The sequence below is a fragment of the Scyliorhinus torazame genome, chromosome 14 (genome assembly GCF_047496885.1).
Source record: "Scyliorhinus torazame isolate Kashiwa2021f chromosome 14, sScyTor2.1, whole genome shotgun sequence".
NCBI lineage: Eukaryota > Metazoa > Chordata > Chondrichthyes > Carcharhiniformes > Scyliorhinidae > Scyliorhinus > Scyliorhinus torazame.
This window is the reverse complement of record NC_092720.1, coordinates 143,358,696-143,377,396: the sequence shown is the minus strand read 5'-3', so window position 1 is coordinate 143,377,396 and position 18,701 is coordinate 143,358,696.

The window sequence follows — 18,701 nt, the reverse complement described above, 5'->3', positions numbered from 1 at the left end:
TTAAAGCCAACATTTCTCCAGCATTGAAACAGAGAATAAATTAACAGTTTCTTGCCAAGGTGCTAATCTGAGGCAGATTTATAATTAACCGATTCCTGTGTCGCTCATTTGGTATTTGTGGTGTTTTAGTAATCATTGGGGCAATATGAATCACATTATAAGAACTCATCAGGATTGGTGTTGTAGAACGTGTCAGTTGTTACAACCTTGCTGAATTCTTTCTGACCATGAGATAAACTGTCAGTCATATCCAGAATCTGGGTGGATTTAACTCCGCCTACAAAATTATTCAGCTAACTCCAGAAACAGACCAGACAAGCTCACCCTCCAGCTCAATAATAATAATAATCTTTATTAATGTCACAAGTATCATGATATTCATATAAACATATCATGGTGCAATCACACACACACACTGATGGACAGATCAACAGACCAATCAACACACACGCAACATCACAGCCAATCACCAGTGAGAGCACATGCACTATAAAACAGGGAACACCACAGTTCCCGCTCATTCTACCAGCAGATAGCTCAGAGCACAGAGCTCACAGTGTGCCACTCAGACATACACCATGTGCTGAGTGCCTCTCTAAGATAGTGTTCGGGCTGGGTCCACAGGTTAATGGGTAAAGTACGAACCACAGCCATGAGTTAACAGATGTTGTTATCAAGAGTAATAAAACAGAGTTGTACCATCTACATACGTGTTGGTTCGTTTGTATAGCGGAACACCCAACACGACAACAAGTAGGCGCACATTAACACTGCAATGAAGTTACTGTGAAAATTCCCCAGTCACCACATTCCGGCACCCGTTTGGGTACACAGAGGGGAAATTCAGAATGTCCAATTCACCTAACAGCACGTCTTTCGGGACTTGTGGTAGGAAACCGAAGGAAACCCATGCAGACACAGGGAGAACGTGCAAACTCCTCACAGACAGCGACCCAAGCCAGGAATTGAACCCGGGTCACGTTTCTATGAAGCGACAGTGCTAATCACTGTGCTACTGTGCCACCCATAGTTCCCCTCCTACTGTCTCCTTTCACTTATTCTTCCTTTCACCTATTTAATCATTGTTGACTTAGTTTTTGCTTCAAGCACAAGCACTGAAAGTGAATTCCACAGACTCATAACTTTCACTGCATGAAGACATTTGTGTTCTTTTGTTCTGTAATCTGTTGGTTTGAGTCTTCTGTCGTCTGCCCCTCATTGTAGACCCCCAACTACAGGAAACAATCTGCTTCTAACCACCCAGTCCAAGATTTCCCCATTTTTATCGACCCACAATCTGTGTTAATTATCGTAATGAAAGGCCCATTTGCACTTAAACACCCGAGAATGTCTTATTGCGACTTCGGTCTCAGGGACTTGGAGTCAATGTTGCTCCTTCAATATTATCAGACACTTTGGTCATGATTCACCCAAAAAATGACAACGCCTGTTATTAAGGTGAGATCCAGATATGGATTCACCCACACTTAGGGTCGGATCTACCAGTCGCATTTCGCCTGAAAAGCAGCCCGGAACAGCGTAACGCAACCAGTAGATGCCAGGAGATCTGTTCAGTGCTAGATGCAACAAAATGGGAACCAGATGGAACGGCAATTGTGGGGATCTCCCAGGGGATTGGAGGCCCTCAAGTACTTGCCCTCTGGGCAGGGTGGTACACTGGCAGTTCTGATGCTACCTGTCCACCCTTGCGCTGCCAGCCTGGCACCCTGCAAGTGCCACCTAGGCACCAGCGTGATACTGCCAAGGTGCCCAGTTGGCACTGCCAGCTGGCAGGGGCATTGCTACAGTGCCAGGCTGGCATTGCTTGCACGGTGGTGATTGGGCTGGGCCCAGGGAGGTGGTTGGGGGGGGGGGGGGTAGGGACCCCCTCATAGCAAGTTGGGACTGGAGGGGTTCGAGGGTCGGGTTGGGGGCTTGAGAGATTGGGCCCCACTGAGGAGTTCCGATGAGCAGAGCTCCTCAGTGCAGAAAGGGCTAAGTGTGGCCTCGGCCACATGTTTCCCACTGAGGCCCCTGATCTATCCAGGTGGACATTCGATAGAGGGGTGCTTCTCAGTTCTCCGAGCACCAGGAAATACCCTGCTAATCATGCGCACAACGGAACTCTGTCCCCATTCGGGTAAATCAAGTCTGTAGTTATTTGTTTGTGACTTGGGAGTTTCTGACTGAAAACTCCAACACTTCACATTTTTTCTGCAGTGGGGAATTAAAATCACCAGCGAGTCAGGCTCCTCAAAGATTGGAGTGCCCTTTTTAAGGGTGCCCAGATCTCATAGTGAGATTGAGGTTCCACCTTTTCCTCACCCATGGACTCCCCTGCAGACATGGACGACACCCCCAACCCTTGACCCCCGAGGGGCAACCTCCCCCATCACTAAGGTCCTCGTGACTAACCCCCCCTAATCCATTTAAGGCCCCCCCCTTTTCAGACCCCACCACTTTCAGGCCCCCCTTCAACTCTGCCTTTCATGGGCATGGCCCCCCCTCAGTCTCTGCCCTTTGGTAGTGCCAGCCTGGCACCCTGGCAGTGCTAACTTGGCACCCAGCGTGAAACCCACTTTTGGCCTCTCCCACTATGCACCCAGCTTAACAGGATCGGTGCCGGGTGCAACATAGTTGGAAAATCATTCCCTTCCTGTTTCCCGAGCTCTTCCTGTATTTTCAGCTATTTTCCCTCCTCACATCATATGAAAGCATTGAGAAAGGATGAGAACAATAAGAGTGACATTGAGGAAAAGGATGAAAACAATGACTGTATAAGTTAGCATGGAGAAGATAAGAGCCAAGGGTGGCAGGTGGTATGGCATGAGTTGGCATGACGGTTGCTGGGAGGCATGAGTTAGCATTGGTTAGGAGTGATTAGGTGGCATGAGTGAGCATTCAGTTGACATGGGGCCTTGGAGGTACCATGGGGTGAGGAGTGTCAGGGGTGAGGTCAAGAGGGCTTCAAATACAATCAAACAAGTAGAACAAAGTAACTAGAGAGACAAGGTGGCTGTTTTTTACCAACCTGCCCCTGCACTCAGTCAACCCTCTGGCCATCCCGATCTGCCTCTGTGGGTGACATGCCTGACTGCATCTCACACCTTCCCATCCCACCCCCATTCCAGCCGCTATGAAGATTGTGCCGTTTGGGGCACTTTATCCTGAGGCAGGTCTGATGAGTTGGCAAATTTCCCAAATTGAGCTATCCATCTTGGTCGTACAAATCTGGGCCAGTATGATCAGTAGATCCTGGTAGATTTTCTGCTGCCTCCCTCAGGAGGCAGTGAGAATGGTGGCAGATCCCTAAACTATGTCCTAGCTGATAGTAACAGTGTGATCCAGTCCATAGGGCTCATTATCATTCCAGACATGAATATTGCCCTATGGCATGCATTGTTCACCTGCACAGGATAATAAACTCCGATTGGCCGCCCTACCTTCTTTAGATCCACTGATATCCCTCCTGCCTCAGCAAACTGACTGTCATGACTCCATCACGTCCATCCTTACCTCCACAGCTCTCAGTCTTCCATTGCAGTTCTGTTCCCTTGCCGCACCTTTCCTGTTTGCAAAACCCTTTCCTTTGAACCTCTCCCCCCCAACACTTCACGTGTCCCCCTCTCTGAGCAATATCCATGTTTTTCCTTTCTTCCCACTTAGTGTTCACTGATTCTCTTTGTAAAATAATTTTGTGATGTATTTCTGTCGCAGTATGAACTCAAATGGTTGATGCCCACAGAGAAAGGTGTGTTGGAAATTCCTTTGATGTGGTATTGGAATTAAATGACTAGGCTTGGGAGCGGATTGTGGGGAGGTGCAGGATGATTGAAGGGGAAGCAGAGATGGCAGGCAGGATAATGTGAGGATAAAAGTCAAAGCAATGGAGTTGTAAATAGAGAATTTTCCAAACCCATTAATCTGGGAGGGAACAATGCTAAACAGTCTGAAGAGAATAATCAGCTTCATTTCTGGGGAGCACCTGTTGTGTGGATAGGACTCAGTTTGGCTCTGACATGTTTCCTTCATGTTCATGTGCACACGCCTGAGATGGTGCCTTAAATGAGACAGTGTCACCTGTTCATTCAGCACCTTCAACTCCAGCTCCTCAGAAACCGTGTTAGGGAACTGGAGCAGGAGCTGGATGAACTTTGGATCATTTGGGAGGCAGAGGTGGTCAGAGATAGTAGCTTCAGGGACGTAGTTACTCCGAACAATAGATGGGTGACGGTGAGAGGGGCTGGGAGGAAGCAGTCAGTGCAGGGATCCTCTATGGTCATTGCCCTCAGTAACAAGTATACCACTTTGGATACTGCTGAGGGGGATGACCTACCAGGGGTAAGCCACGGTGAATGGATCTCCAGCACTAAGTCCGTCCCTGTGGCTCAGAAGGGAAGGAGGGAGAGCAGGAGAGCAATAGTTATTGGGGACTCGATAGTTAGAGGGACAGATAGACGGTTCTGTGGCAACAAAAGTGACTCACGGATGGTATGTTGCCTCCCGGGTGCCAGGGTCTGTGACGTCTCGGACCGTGTTTTCAGAATCCTTAAGCGGAGGGGGAACAGTCACTAGTCATGGTACACATCGATACCAACGACATAGGTAAGAGAAGGGACGGGGATTTAAAACAGGAATTTAGGGAGCTAGAGTGGAAGCTGAGAGTCAGGACAAACCACGTTGTCATCTCTGGTTTGTTGCCAGTGCCACGTGCTAGCGAGTTGAGGAACAGGGAGAGAATGCAGATAAACACGTGGCTGCAGGGATGATGTAGGAGGGAGGGTTTCAGTTACGTGGATAATTGGAGCACATTCTGGGGAAGGTGGGACCTGTACAGACAGGACGGTTTGCACCTGAACCAGAGGGGCACCAATATCCTGGGAGGGAAATTTGCTACGGCTCTTCGGGGGGGTTTAAACTAATTTGTCAGGGGGATGGGAAAACGAGCTGTAGTCCAGATGCCAGTGTTGAGAGTAGTGAGGTACTGAGGAGGGTATCAAGGTCGCAGGAGTGTGCCGGCAGACAGGAAGATGGGTTGAAGTGTGTCTACTTCAATGCAAGGAGCATCCGGAATAAGGTAGGTGAACTTGCAGCGTGGATTGGTACTTGGGATAACGATGTTGTGGGCATTACGGAGACAAGGTTAGAACAGGGACAGGAATGGGTGTTGGAATTTCCGGGGTATAGATGTTTCAGTAAGAGTAGGGAAGGTGGTAAAAGAGGTGGAGGAGTAGCATTGTTAATCAAGGATAGTTTAAAGGCTGCAGAAAGTCAGTTCGAGGGGGATCTGCGTTCTGAGGTAATATGGGCTTAAGTTAGAAATAGGAAATGAGCGGTCACGTTGTTAGGAGTTTTCTATAGGCCCCCAAATAGTAATAGAGATGTGGGCAAAGAAATTGCAAAACAGATTATGGATAGGTGTGGAGGTCACAGGGTAGTTGTCATCGGTGACTTTGACTTTCCAAATATTGATTGGAACCTCTATAGGTCGAACAGTTCGGATGGGGCAGTTTTTGTACAGCGTGTGCAGGAGGGTTTCCTGACACAATATGTGGATAGGCCGACAAGAGGTGGGGCCACACTGGATTTGGTATTGGGTAATGAACCAGGCCAAGTGTTAGATTTGTTTGTGGGAGAGCACTTTGGAGATAGTGACCACATTTTGGTGTCTTTCACTATTGCAATGGAGAGGGATCAGGCCATACGGCAGGGCAAGGTTTATAATTGGGGGAGGAGTAATTATGATGCGATTAGGCAAGAATTAGGGAACATAAGGTGGGAACAGAAACTGTCAGGGAAAGGCACAAATGAAAAGTGGAGCTTGTTCAAGGAACAAATACTGCGTGTCCTTGATAGGTATGTAACTGTCAGGCAGGGAGGAAATGGCCGTGTGAGGCAGTGTTCTTCAAACTTTTTTTCCAGGGACCCATTTTTACCAACCGGCCAACCTTCGGGACCCAACCCGGCTGACCTTCGCGACTCACGCCGGCCGACCTTCGCGACTCACGCCGGCCGACCTTCGCGACCCACGCCGGCCGACCTGCGCAACCCACCATTTTCTCTTACCTTGTTTGCTGCTGACAAAAATGGAGGAAATGGTTTTGGGTCCCTTTGTCCCTCGTACACGCTCCTCCAATGGAACCTGTTGGATGAAGGTGAAGCCTTCTTGTGTCGGAAAGTATGGAGTCTCCATCTGTCCAAAGTTCTGCATTTCTTTCCTGTAAAATTTTATCAAATAAAACCCCCCTGAACTTGTAAAAAAAATAATAAAATGAGTAAAATAAATGAAAAAAATGAATAAACCCCCCGAACTTGTAAAAAAAATAAAATGAATAAAATAAATGAAAAAAATGAATAAAACACCCCGAACTTGTAAAATAAAAAATGAATAAAATAAAGGAAAAAAAATAAAATTAAATGAATAAAATAAATGAATAAATGAATAAAAACCACGACAGAACTTGTAAAACAAAAAGCTGCAACCGTTTAGAAAATAGCGGCCGCACAGCGCATGCGTTCCCGAATTTTTTTTATAACATGTTCGCGGCCGCTTGCAGCCAGTGCTATGAAAAGCCAGCTGCTGCGCGGGGATTTGCGTGATCGGGGGCGCCGCGGACAACGGCTCCGCGACCTCCCGACACCCGGCCACGACCCACCCGCGGGTCGCGCCCCCGACTTTGAAGAACACTGGTGTGAGGGAACCATGGTTCACAAAAGGGGCTGAATGTCTTGTCAAGAGGAAAAGGAAACATATGTAAGGATGAGAAAACAATGTTCAGTTGGGTCGCTTGAGGGTTACAAGGTAGCAAGGAATGAACTAAAAAGGGGCTTAGGAGAGCGAGGAGGGGGCATGAGAAGTCCCTGGCGGGTCGGATCAAGGAAAACCCCAAGGCTTTTTACTCTTATGTGAGACATAAAAGAATGACCAGGGTGAGGTTAGGGCCGGTCAAGTACAGTAGTGGGAACTTGTGCGTGGAGTCAGAAGAGAAAGGGGAGGCTTTGAATGCATACTTTAATTCAGTGTTCATCAAGGAGAGGGGCCATGTTTTTGAGGATGAGAGCATGAAACAGGCGGGTAGGCTGGAAGAGGTAGATAAAGAACAAAGAACAAAGAAAAATTACAGCCACAGGAACAGGTCCTTCGGCCCTCCAAGCCTGCGCCGAACCAGATCCTCTATCTAAAACTGTGCTTATTTTCTAAGGATCTGTACCCTTCTGCTCCCTGCCCATTCATGTTTCTGTCTAGATACATCTGAAATGACGCTATCGTGACCGCCTCTACCACCTCCACCGGCAATGCGTTCCAGGCACCCACCACTCTCTGCGTAAAGAACTTTCCACGCATATCTCCCTTAAACTTATCCCCTCTCACCTTGACCTCGTGACCCCGAGTAATTGAGTCCCCCACTCTGGGAAAAAGCATCTTGCTATCCACCCTGTCTATACCTCTCATGATTTTTTAGACCTCAATGAGGTCCCCCCTCAACCTCTGTCTTTCTAATGAAAATAATCCTAATCTACTCAACCTCTCTTCATAGCTAGTGCCCTCCATACAAGGCAACATCCTGGTGAACCTCCTCTGCACCCTCTGCAAAGCATCCACATCCTTTTGGTAATGTGGCGACCAGAAATGTACGCAGTATACCAAATATGGCCAAACCAAAGTCTTATACAACTGTAACGTGACCTGCCAACTCTTGTACTCAACACCCTTTCCGATGAAGGAAAGCATGCCGTATGCCTTCTTGACCACTCTGTCGACCTGCGCAGCCACCTTCAGGGTACAATGGGCCTGAACACCGAGATCTCTCTGTACATCAATTTTCCCCAGGGCTTTTTCATTTACCGTACAGTTCGCTCTTGAATTGGATCTTCCAAAATGTATCACCTCGCATTTGCCTGGATTGAACTCCATCTGCCATTTCTCCGCCCAACTCTCCAATCTATCTATATTCTGCTGTATTCTCTGACAGTCCCCTTCATTATCTGCTACTCCACCAATCTTAGTGTCATCTGCAAACTTGCTAATCAGACCACCTATACCTTCCTCCAGATCATTTATGTATATCACAAACAACAGTGGTCCCAGCACGGATCCCTGTGGAACACCACTGGTCACAGTTCTCCATTTTGAGAAACTCCCTTCCACTACTACTCTCTGTCTCTGTTGCCCAGCCAGTTCTTTATCCATCTAGCTAGTACACCCTGGACCCCATGAGACTTCACTTTCTCCATCAGCCTACCATGGGGAACCTTGTTAAATGCCTTACTGAAGTCCATGCATATGACATCTACAGCCCTTCCCACATCAACTAACTTTGTCACTTCCTCAAAGAATTCTATTAAGTTGGTAAGACATGACCTTCCCTGCACAAAACCATGTTGCCTATCACTGATAAGCCAATTTTCTTCCAAATGGGAATAGATCCTATCCCTCAGTATCTTCTCCAGCTGCTTTCCTACCACTGATGTCAGGCTCGCCGGTCTATAATTATCTGAATTATCCCTGCTACCCTTCTTAAACAAGGGGACAACAATAGCAATTCTCCAGTCCTCCGGTACCTCACCCATGTTCAAAGATACTGCAAATATATCTGTTAAGGCCCCAGCTATTTCCTCTCTCACTTCCCTTAGTAACCTGGGATAGGTCCCATCCGGACCTGGGGACTTGTCCAGCTTAATGCGTTTTTGAAATACCCAACACATCATCCCTCCTTATGCCGACTTGACCTTAAACATCTATCCCTAACCTCAACATCCGGCATGTCCCTCTCCTCGGTGAATACTGATGCAAAGTACTCATTAAGAATCTCATCCATTTTCTCTGACTCCACGCATAACTTTCCTCCTTTGTCCTTGAGTGGGCCAACCATTTCTCTAGTTACCCCCTTGCTCCTTATATATGAATAAAAGGCTTTGGGATTTTCCTTAACCCTGTTTGCTAAAGATATTTCATGACCCCTTTTAGCCCTCTTGATTCCTCGTTTCAGATTGGTCCTACATTCCCGATATTCTTCCAAAGCTTCGTCTGTCATCAGTCGCCTAGACCTTATGTATGCTTCCTTTTTCATCTTAGCTAGTCTCACAATTTCACCTGTCATCCATGGTTCCCTAATCTTGCCATTTCTATCCCTCATTTTCACAGGGACATGTCTGTCATGCACTCTAATCAACCTCTCTTTAAAAGCCTCCCACATATCAAATGTGGATTTAACGTCAAACAGCTGCTCCCAATCCACATTCCCCAGCTCCTGCCGAATTTTGGTATAGTTGGCCTTCCCCCAATTTAGCACTCTTCCTTTTGGACCGCTCTCATCTTTGTCCATGAGTATTCTAAAACTTACAGAATTGTGATCACTATTCCCAAAGTAATCCCCGACAGAAACCTCAACCACCTGGCTGGGCACATTCCCCAACACCAGGTCCAGTATGGCCCCTTCCCGAGTTGGACTATTTACATACTGCTCTAGAAAACCCTCCTGGATGCTTCTTACAAATTCTGCTCCATCTAGACCTCTGACACTAAGTGTATCCCAGTCAATGTTGGGAAAATTAAAATCTCCTATCACCACCACCCTGTTGCTTCTACATCTTTCCATAATCTGTTTACATATTTATACCTCTATCTCACGCTCGCTGTTGGGAGGCCTGTAGTACAGCCCCAACATTGTTACCGCGCCCTTCCTATTTCTGAGCTCTGCCCATATTGCCTCTCTGCTTGAGTCCTCCATCGTGCCCTCCTTGAGCATGGCTGTGATATCCTCTCTGACCAGTAATGCAACTCCTCCACCCCTTTTACCTCCCTCTCTATCCCGCCTGAAGCATCGATATCCTGGGATATTTAGTTGCCAATCATGCCCTTCCCTCAACCAAGTCTCAGTGATAGAAATGACATCATACTCCCAGGTACTAATCCAAGCCCTAAGATGTTCTGAGGAAGGATGTATTAGCTATTTTGAAAAACCTTAGGGTCGAGATGTCCCCTGGGCCAGATGGGATATATCCTAGGATTCTTTGGGAGGCAAGGGATGAGATTGCAGAGCCTTTGGCTTTGATCTTTGGCTCCTCACTGTCCACAGGGATAGTGCCAGAGGACTAGAGAGTGGCGGATGTTGTTCCTCTGTTCAAGAAAGGGAATAGGAATGACCCTGGTAATTATAGTCCGGTTAGTCTTACTTCGGTGGTCGGTAAGTTAATGGAAAAGGTCCGGAAGGATAGGATTTATGATCATTTGGAAAGATGCAGCTTAATCCGGGATAGTCAACACGGATTCGTGTCTTGCCTCACAAATTTGATTGAATTCTTTGAGGAGGTAACTAAGTGTGTAGATGAAGGTAGAGCAGTTGATGTCGTATACATGGATTTTAGTAAGACGTTTGATAAGGTTCCTGATGGTCGGCTCATGAAGAAAGTAAGGAGGTGTGGGATATAGGGAAATTTAGCCAATTGGATAAGTAACTGGCTATCACATAGAAGACAGAGGGTGGTGGTGCATGGAAAATTTTCAGACTGGAGACCAGTTACCAGCGGTGTACCACAGGGTACACTGTGGTACACCGCTGGGTCCTCTGCTATTTGTGATTTTTATCAATGAGGAGGCTGAAGGATGGGTCAGTAAATTTGCTGATGACACCAAGACTGGTGGAGTAGTGGATGAGGTGGAAGGTTGTTGTAGGCTGCAAAGAGACATTGATAGGATGCAGAGCTGTGCGGCAAAATGGCTGATAGAGTTTATAGAACATAGAACATAGAACATAGAACAATACAGCGCAGTACAGGCCCTTCGGCCCACGATGTTGCACCGAAACAAAAGCCATCTAACCTACACTATGCCATTATCATCCATATGTTTATCCAATAAACTTTTAAATGCCCTCAATGTTGGCGAGTTCACTACTGTAGCAGGTAGGGCATTCCACGGCCTCACTACTCTTTGCGTAAAGAACCTACCTCTGACCTCTGTCCTATATCTATTACCCCTCAGTTTAAAACTGAGGGGTAATAGATATAGTTTAACCCTGATAAGTGTGAGGTGATTCATTTTGGTAGGAAAAATTTGAATGAGGATTACAGGGTCAACGCCAGGGTTCTGTAAGGCTGAGGAAACAAGGTTAAGACAGGGCATTAGAGGGATACAAGATAGCCAGGAGGGAACTGAAGAAAGGGATTAGGAGGGCATGAACAATCTTTGGCGGGTAGGATCAAGGAAAACCCCAAGGCCTTTTACACATATGTGAGAAATATGAGAATGACTAGAGCGAGGGTAGGTCCGATCAAGGACAGTAGCGGGAGATTGTGTATTGAGTCTGAAGAGATAGGAGAGGTCTTGAACGAGTATTTTTCTTCTGTATTTACAAATGAGAGGGGCGATATTGTTGGAGAGGACAGTGTGAAACAGACTGGTAAGCTCGAGGAAATACTTGTTAGGAAGGAAGATGTGTTGGGCATTTTGAAAAACTTGAGGATAGACAAGTCCCCCGGGCCTGACGGGATATATCCAAGGATTCTATGGGAAGCAAGAGTTGAAATTGCAGAGCCGTTGGCAATGATCTTTTCGTCCTCACTGTCAACAGGGGTGGTACCAGGGGATTGGAGAGTGGCGAATGTTGTGCCCCTGTTCAAAAAAGGGACTAGGGATAACCCTGGGAATTACAGGCCAGTTAGTCTTACTTCGGTGGTAGGCAAAGTAATGGAAAGGGTACTGAAGGATAGGATTTCTGAGCATCTGGAAAGACACTGCTTGATTAGGGATAGTCAGCACGGATTTGTGAGGGGTAGGTCTTGCCTTACAAGTCTTATTGAATTCTTTGAGGAGGTGACCAAGCATGTGGATGAAGGTAAAGCAGTGGATGTAGTGTACATGGATTTTAGTAAGGCATTTGATAAATTTCCCCATGGTAGGCTTCTGCAGAAAGTAAGGAGGCATGGGATAGTGGGAAATTTGGCCAGTTGGATAACGAACTGGCTAACCGATAGAAGTCAGAGAGTGGTGGTGGATGGCAAATATTCAGCCTGGATCCCAGTTACCGGTGGCGTACCGCAGGGATCATTTCTGGGTCCTCTGCTGTTTGTGATTTTCATTAATGACTTGGATGCGGGAGTTGAAGGGTGGGTCAGTAAATTTGCAGACGATACGAAGATTGGTGGAGTTGTGGATAGTAAGGAGGGCTGTTGTCGGCTGCAAAGAGACATAGATAGGATGCAGAGCTGGGCTGAGAAGTGGCAGATGGAGTTTAACCCTGAAAAGTGTGAGGTTGTCCATTTTGGAAGGACAAATATGAATGAGGAATACAGGGTTAACGGTAGAGTTCTTGGCAATGTGGAGGAGCAGAGAGATCTTGGGGTCTATGTTCATACATCTTTGAAAGTTGCCACTCAAGTGGATAGAGCTGTGAAGAAGGCCTATGGTGTGCTCGCGTTCATTAACAGAGGGATTGAATTTAAGAGCCGTGAGGTGATGATGCAGCTGTACAAAACTTTGGTAAGGCCACATTTGGAGTACTGTGTACAGTTCTGGTCACCTCATTTTAGGAAGGATGTGGAAGCTTTGGAAAAGGTACAAAGAAGATTTACCAGGATGTTACCTGGAATGGAGAGTAGGTCTTACGAGGAAAGGTTGAGGGTGCTAGGCCTTTTCTCATTAGAACGGAGAAGGATGAGGGGCGACTTGATAGAGGTTTATAAGATGATCAGGGGAATAGATAGAGTAGACAGAGACTTTTTCCCCGGGTGGAACAAACCATTACAAGGGGACATAAATTTAAGGTGAAAGGTGGAAGATATAGGAGGGATATCAGAGATAGGTTCTTTACCCAGAGAGTAGTGGGGGCATGGAATGCACTGCCTGTGGAAGTAGTTGAGTCGGAAACATTAGGGATCTTCAAGCAGCTATTGGATAGGTACATGGATTACGGTAAAATGATATAGTGTAGATTTATTTGTTCTTAAGGGCAGCACGGTAGCATTGTGGATAGCACAATTGCTTCACAGCTCCAGGGTCCCAGATTCGATTCCGGCTTGGGTCACTGTCTGTGCGGAGTCTGCACGTCCTCCCCGTGTCTGCGTGGGTTTCCTCCGGGTGCTCCGGTTTCCTCCCACAGTCCAAAGATGTGCAGGGTAGGTGGATTGGCCATGGTAAATTGCCCTTAGTGTCCAAAATTGCCCTTGGTGTTGAGTGGAGGTGTTGAGTTTGGGTAGGGTGCTCTTTCCAAGAGCCGGTGCAGACTCAAAGGGCCGAATGGCCTCCTTCTGCACTGTAAATTCAATGATAATCTATGATTAATCTAGGACAAAGGTTCGGCACAACATCGTGGGCCGAAGGACCTGTTCTGTGCTGTATTTTCTATGTTCTATGTGGAGAAACAGAGAGATCTTGGGATTCATGTCCACAGATCTCTGAAGGTTGCCACTCAAGTGGATAGAGCCGTGAAGAAGGCCTATAGTGTGTTAACGTTTATTAACAGGGGGCTTGAGTTTAAGAGCTGTGGGGTTATGCTGCAACTGTACATGACCCTGGTGAAACCACATTTGGAGTATTGTGTGCAGTTCTGGTCACCTCACTACAGGAAGGATGTGGAAGCATTGGAAAGGGTGCAAAGAAGATTTACCAGGATGCTGCCTGGTTTGGAGGATAGGTCTTATGAGGAAAGGTTGAGGGAGTGTTATAACCTGCCTGCTTACCATTGGCTGGGAACTAATGACAATCCCACAATCCTGTGGGAGTATGAGTTTCCCCAATGAGGGGGGCGGAGAAATCATTAGAAGACTTCCTGTCTAATAAAGCTGGCCAGTTTGGAACCTGCTAGGAAGGAGTGAGCAGCAAGCAAAGTTGCTGCTACTGTTGTACATATATTTTATTGTAAATAAATGTTATTTCTTTGTATCCTTAAAACTCATGCTGGATTCTTCGTGGCCCTCACAAAACTGGTGACGAGGGTTAAAGTAAATAGCTGTCTATACTGCTAAAGCCACCTCCCTGGATTTTTGTTGGATACAGGTTGGAAGTTGTTTTCTATTACACCATGCCTCTGTACGGACGTTTGGATGTTTTTGATGCTGCGCTGGAAAGCTGGAACCAGTACGCACAACGGATGCGTTACTATTTGCGGGCAAACAACGTCACCGAAAACGAGCGCCAGGTGGTCATATTGCTCACCGCCTGCGGCCCGCATACATTTGGGGTGATTAGGAGCCTTACGAACCCAGCTGCGCCGGACACCAAAACGTGTGATGAACTTGTGAACTTAGTGGGGCAACATTTTATCCCAACCCCGTCCATGATAGTCCAACGTTACCGGTTTAATACCGTTGAGAGGACCCCAGGGGAATCCATTGCCGACTTTCTATCCAGGCGACGCAAGATTGCAGAGTACTGTGACTATGGTGAGACCTAGTCAGAAATGTTACGCGACCGTTTGGTTTGCGGTATTAACAATGCGGCCACCCAGAGAAAGTTGTTAGCTGAGCCAACATTCGTACCTTCCATGTGGATGAACCTGCGGTGACTACTCCTGAGGACGTGGAGACGGAGGACGACTGCCTGCAGCTGCATTGTGTGGCAGCTCCCCGTGTGGCCCCCATTAAGGTGACAGTATGGGTCAATGGTCACCCGCTTGAGATGGAGTTGGACACTGGCGCAGCGGTCTCCGTGATCGCCCAGAGGACATTCGACCGCATCAAGCAGGGTATACAGACCCTTACATTAACCGACACACAGGACAGGTTGGCCACCTACACGGGGGAAGCACTGGACATTGCAGGAACTACGATGACCCCTGTTGTTTATGGACGCCAGGAGGGGCGTTTCCTACTTATCGTGGTGCCCGGCCATGGGCCCAGCCTGTTGGGTCGGGACTGGTTGCTCCATTTGCAATTGCAGTGGCAGCACATCCTCCAAACAGTTTCTGGAGGGTTGACTGAGGTGCTAGGACGATACCCAGGTGTATTCCAGCCCGGTTTGGGAAAATAAAAGGGGCCGTAGTCCGTATCCAAGTCGAACCAGGAGCCACGGCGCGCTATTTCCGGGCGTGCCCGGTGCCTTGCGCCTTGCTCGAGAAGGTAGAAGGGGAGCTCACTTGTTTGGAGACTTTGGGTATTATCAGGCCCGTCCATTTCGCTGACTGGGTAGCACCAATTGTACCTGTAATGAAGCCAGATGCCACAGTTCGCTTGTGCAGGGACTATAAACTTACAGTGAATATGGCTTCCCGACCCGACCGATATCCAATGCCTCACAGAGAGGATCTCTACGCGAAGTTTGCAGGCGGACTCTCATTCACAAAATTGGATATTTTCACGCCTACCTACAGTTGGAGCTGGACCCTGCCTCCCGACCATATGTAACGATTAATAAACACCGGGGCCTGTATGAATATACACTCTTGCCCTTTGGAGTATCCTCTGCCTGCGCTATTTTTCACCGCGTTATGGAGGGCATTTTGAGAGGTTTACCGTGTCTACTTAGATGACGTTTTGATCACAGGGACATCGGAGCAGGAATATTTGGAAAATCTGGAGGCTGTCCTTAGATGCTTTTCGGAGGCTGGAGTCAGTTTACGTCGCACAAAGTGCGTCTTTCAGGCGAAGGAAGTAGTCTACCTGAGTTATCGGGTGGACCACGAAGGTTTGCACCCTGTCGCAGAGAAGGTGCGCGCGATTCAACAGGCCCCCGCCCCGACTGACACTTCGCATCTTCGTTCTTTTCTCGGCCTCGTAAACTATTACGGGAAGTTCCTCCCCAATCTGGGAACTACGCTGGCCCCGTTGCACCTTCTGCTAAAGAAAAATCACACCTAGGTTTGGGGTCAGCCGCAAGAAACCATTTTCCGCCGGGTAAAACAACAATTGTCGTCGTCTGGGTTACTAACCCACTATGATCCTGGAAAGCCTTTGCTTGTCACATGTGATGCAGCCCCGTATGGTATTGGGGCTGTCCTGTCCCACAAGATGGAGAACGGGGCCAAGCGGCTGATAGCTTTCGCCTCCCGCATATTGACTGCAGCGGAAAAAAAGTACGCGCAGATCGAGAAGGAGGGCCTGGCAGTGGTCTTTGCGGTGAAACGTTTCCACCAGTACCTGTATGGCCGCCACTTCACTATCGTGACTGATCATAAGCCCCTGCTGGGACTTTTCAGAGAGGATAAGCCAATACCGTCCATTGCTTCCGCACGGATCCAGCGCTGGGCTTTGTTGCTCGCTGCATACGAGTATTCTCTGGAGCACAAACCAGCGAATGCCGACGCACTGAGCCTATTGCCTTTATCGACTGGCCCCATGTCGACCCCCACGACCGGTGAGGTGGTTGCAACCCTAAATTTTATGGACTCCTTGCCTGTCACGGCGTCACAGATCCGTGAGTGGACCCAGACGGAGCCAGTCCTGTCAAAGGTTAGGCACATAGTCCTGTATGGAGGGCCACATAGACAGCTCCCAGGCGAGTTGCGGGCATTTTCCTCCAAGCTGTCAGATTTCAGCGTGGAAGATGGCATCCTCTTGTGGGGGACGCGTATGATTGACCCTGATAAAGGACAGGAGCTGATACTAAGAGACTTGCACAATGGGCATCCGGGTGTGACCAAAATGAAAATGTTGGCCCGGAGTTATGTCTGGTGGCCAGGCCTCGACACCGACATTGAGAAGGTGGCCCAAAACTGCTCCATTTGCCAGGAGCATCAGAAACTTCCGCCGGCCGCACCCCTACATCACTGGGAATGGCCAGGGCGGCCTTGCATGCGGATTTCGCAGGCCCTTTTCAAGGATCCATGTTCCTTCTATTAATCGACACCCAGTCTAAATGGCTAGAGGTGCATAAGATGCTAGGCACAACGTCCTGCGCAACAATTGAGAAGATTTGTTTGCCTTTCAGTTCGCATGGCCTCCCCGAGGTGCTGGTCACGGATAATAGCACTCCATTCACAAGTGAGGAGTTTTTGAGGTTCATGAAGATGAACGGCATCCGCCATATCCGCACTGCCCCTTCCCACCCAGCTTCAAATGGGTTGGTGGAGCGCGCAGTTCAGACATTCAAAAGAGGCCTAAAGAAGCAGTCTTCCGGATCAATGGACACGAGACTGGCTCGCTTTTTGTTTACGTATAGGACCACCCCCCATGCGGTGACTGGGGTAGCCCCCGCAGAACTCCTAATGTGCCAGAGACTTCACACCCGCCTTAGCATGGTTTTCCCGGACATTGGCCCAAAAGTACGCCGCACACAAGAATGGCAGGGACAGGGATTTTCTTGGCATCGGCCGGTTCAGCAATTTGCGCCGGTGACCCAGTGTTCATTCGGAATTTTGATGGTGGTGCCCACTGGGTCCCTTGCGTAATCGTTCGCCAAACGGGCCCTATATCTTACCAGGTGCAAGCCCAGGGTCGTCTCCAGCGCAAACATGTAGACCACGTTCTGTCCAGAAGACTATCCCTTCCAAAGATTCCCCACCCCCGGAGCTCGTTTCTACAGCCACAGAGACCAGAAACAATGGAAAGTAGTCCTCACAATCTTCCTCTTGCCTCACTCAAAGCCTACGCAGGTCGTTACAGAACGCGTGGAGATAGAGACGGTGAGATTTAAGAGCAATAGTAATAGGGGACTCTATAGTCAGGGGCACAGATAGGCGCTTCTGTGGAATTGAAAGAGACTCCAGGATGGTATGTTGCCTCCCTGGTGCCAGGGTCCAGGATGTCTCCGAACGGGTAGAGGGCATCCTGAAGGGGGAGGGCAAACAGGCAGAGGTCGTTGTACATATTGGTACTAACGACATCGGCAGGAAGGGGCATGAGGTCCTGCAGCAGGTGTTCAGGGAGCTAGGCAGAAAGTTAAAAGACAGGACCTCGAGGGTTGTAATCTCGGGATTACTCCCTGTGCCATGTGCCAGTGAGGCTAGAAATAGGAAGATAGAGCAGCTAAACAAGTGGCTAAACAGCTGGTGTAGGAGGGAGGGTTTCCGTTATCTGGACCACTGGGAGCTCTTCCGGGGCAGGTGTGACGTATATAAGAAGGATGGGTTGCATCTAAACCGGAGAGGCATAAATATCCTGGCCGCGAGGTTTGCTAGTGTCACACGGAAGGGTTTCAACTAGCATGGCAGGGGGGTGGGCACGGGAGCAATAGGTCAGAAGGTGAGAGCATTGAGGGAGAACTAGGGAATAGGGACAGTGGGGCTCTGAGGCAGAGCAGACAGGGAGAAGTTGCTGAACACAGCGGGTCTGGTGGCCTGAAGTGCATATGTTTTAATGCAAGAAGTATTACGGGTAAGGCAGATGAACTTAGAGCTTGGATTAGGACTTGGAACTATGATGTAGTTGCCATTACAGAGACCTGGTTGAGGGAAGGGCAGGATTGGCAGCTAAACGTTCCAGGATTTAGATGTTTCAGGTGGGATAGAGGGGGATGTAAAAGGGGAGGCGGAGTTGCGCTACTGGTTCGGGAGAATATCACAGCTGTACTGCGGGAGGACGCCTCAGAGGGCAATGAGGCTATATGGGTAGAGATCAGGAATAAGAAGGGTGCAGTCACAATGTTGGGGGTTTACTACAGGCCTCCCAACAGCCAGCGGGAGATAGAGGAGCAGATAGGTAGACAGATTTTGTAAAAGAGTAAAAACAACAGGGTTGTGGTGATGGGAGACTAGAACTTCCCCAATATTGACTGGGACTCGCTTAGTGCCAGGGGCTTAGACGGGGCGGAGTTTGTAAGGAGCATC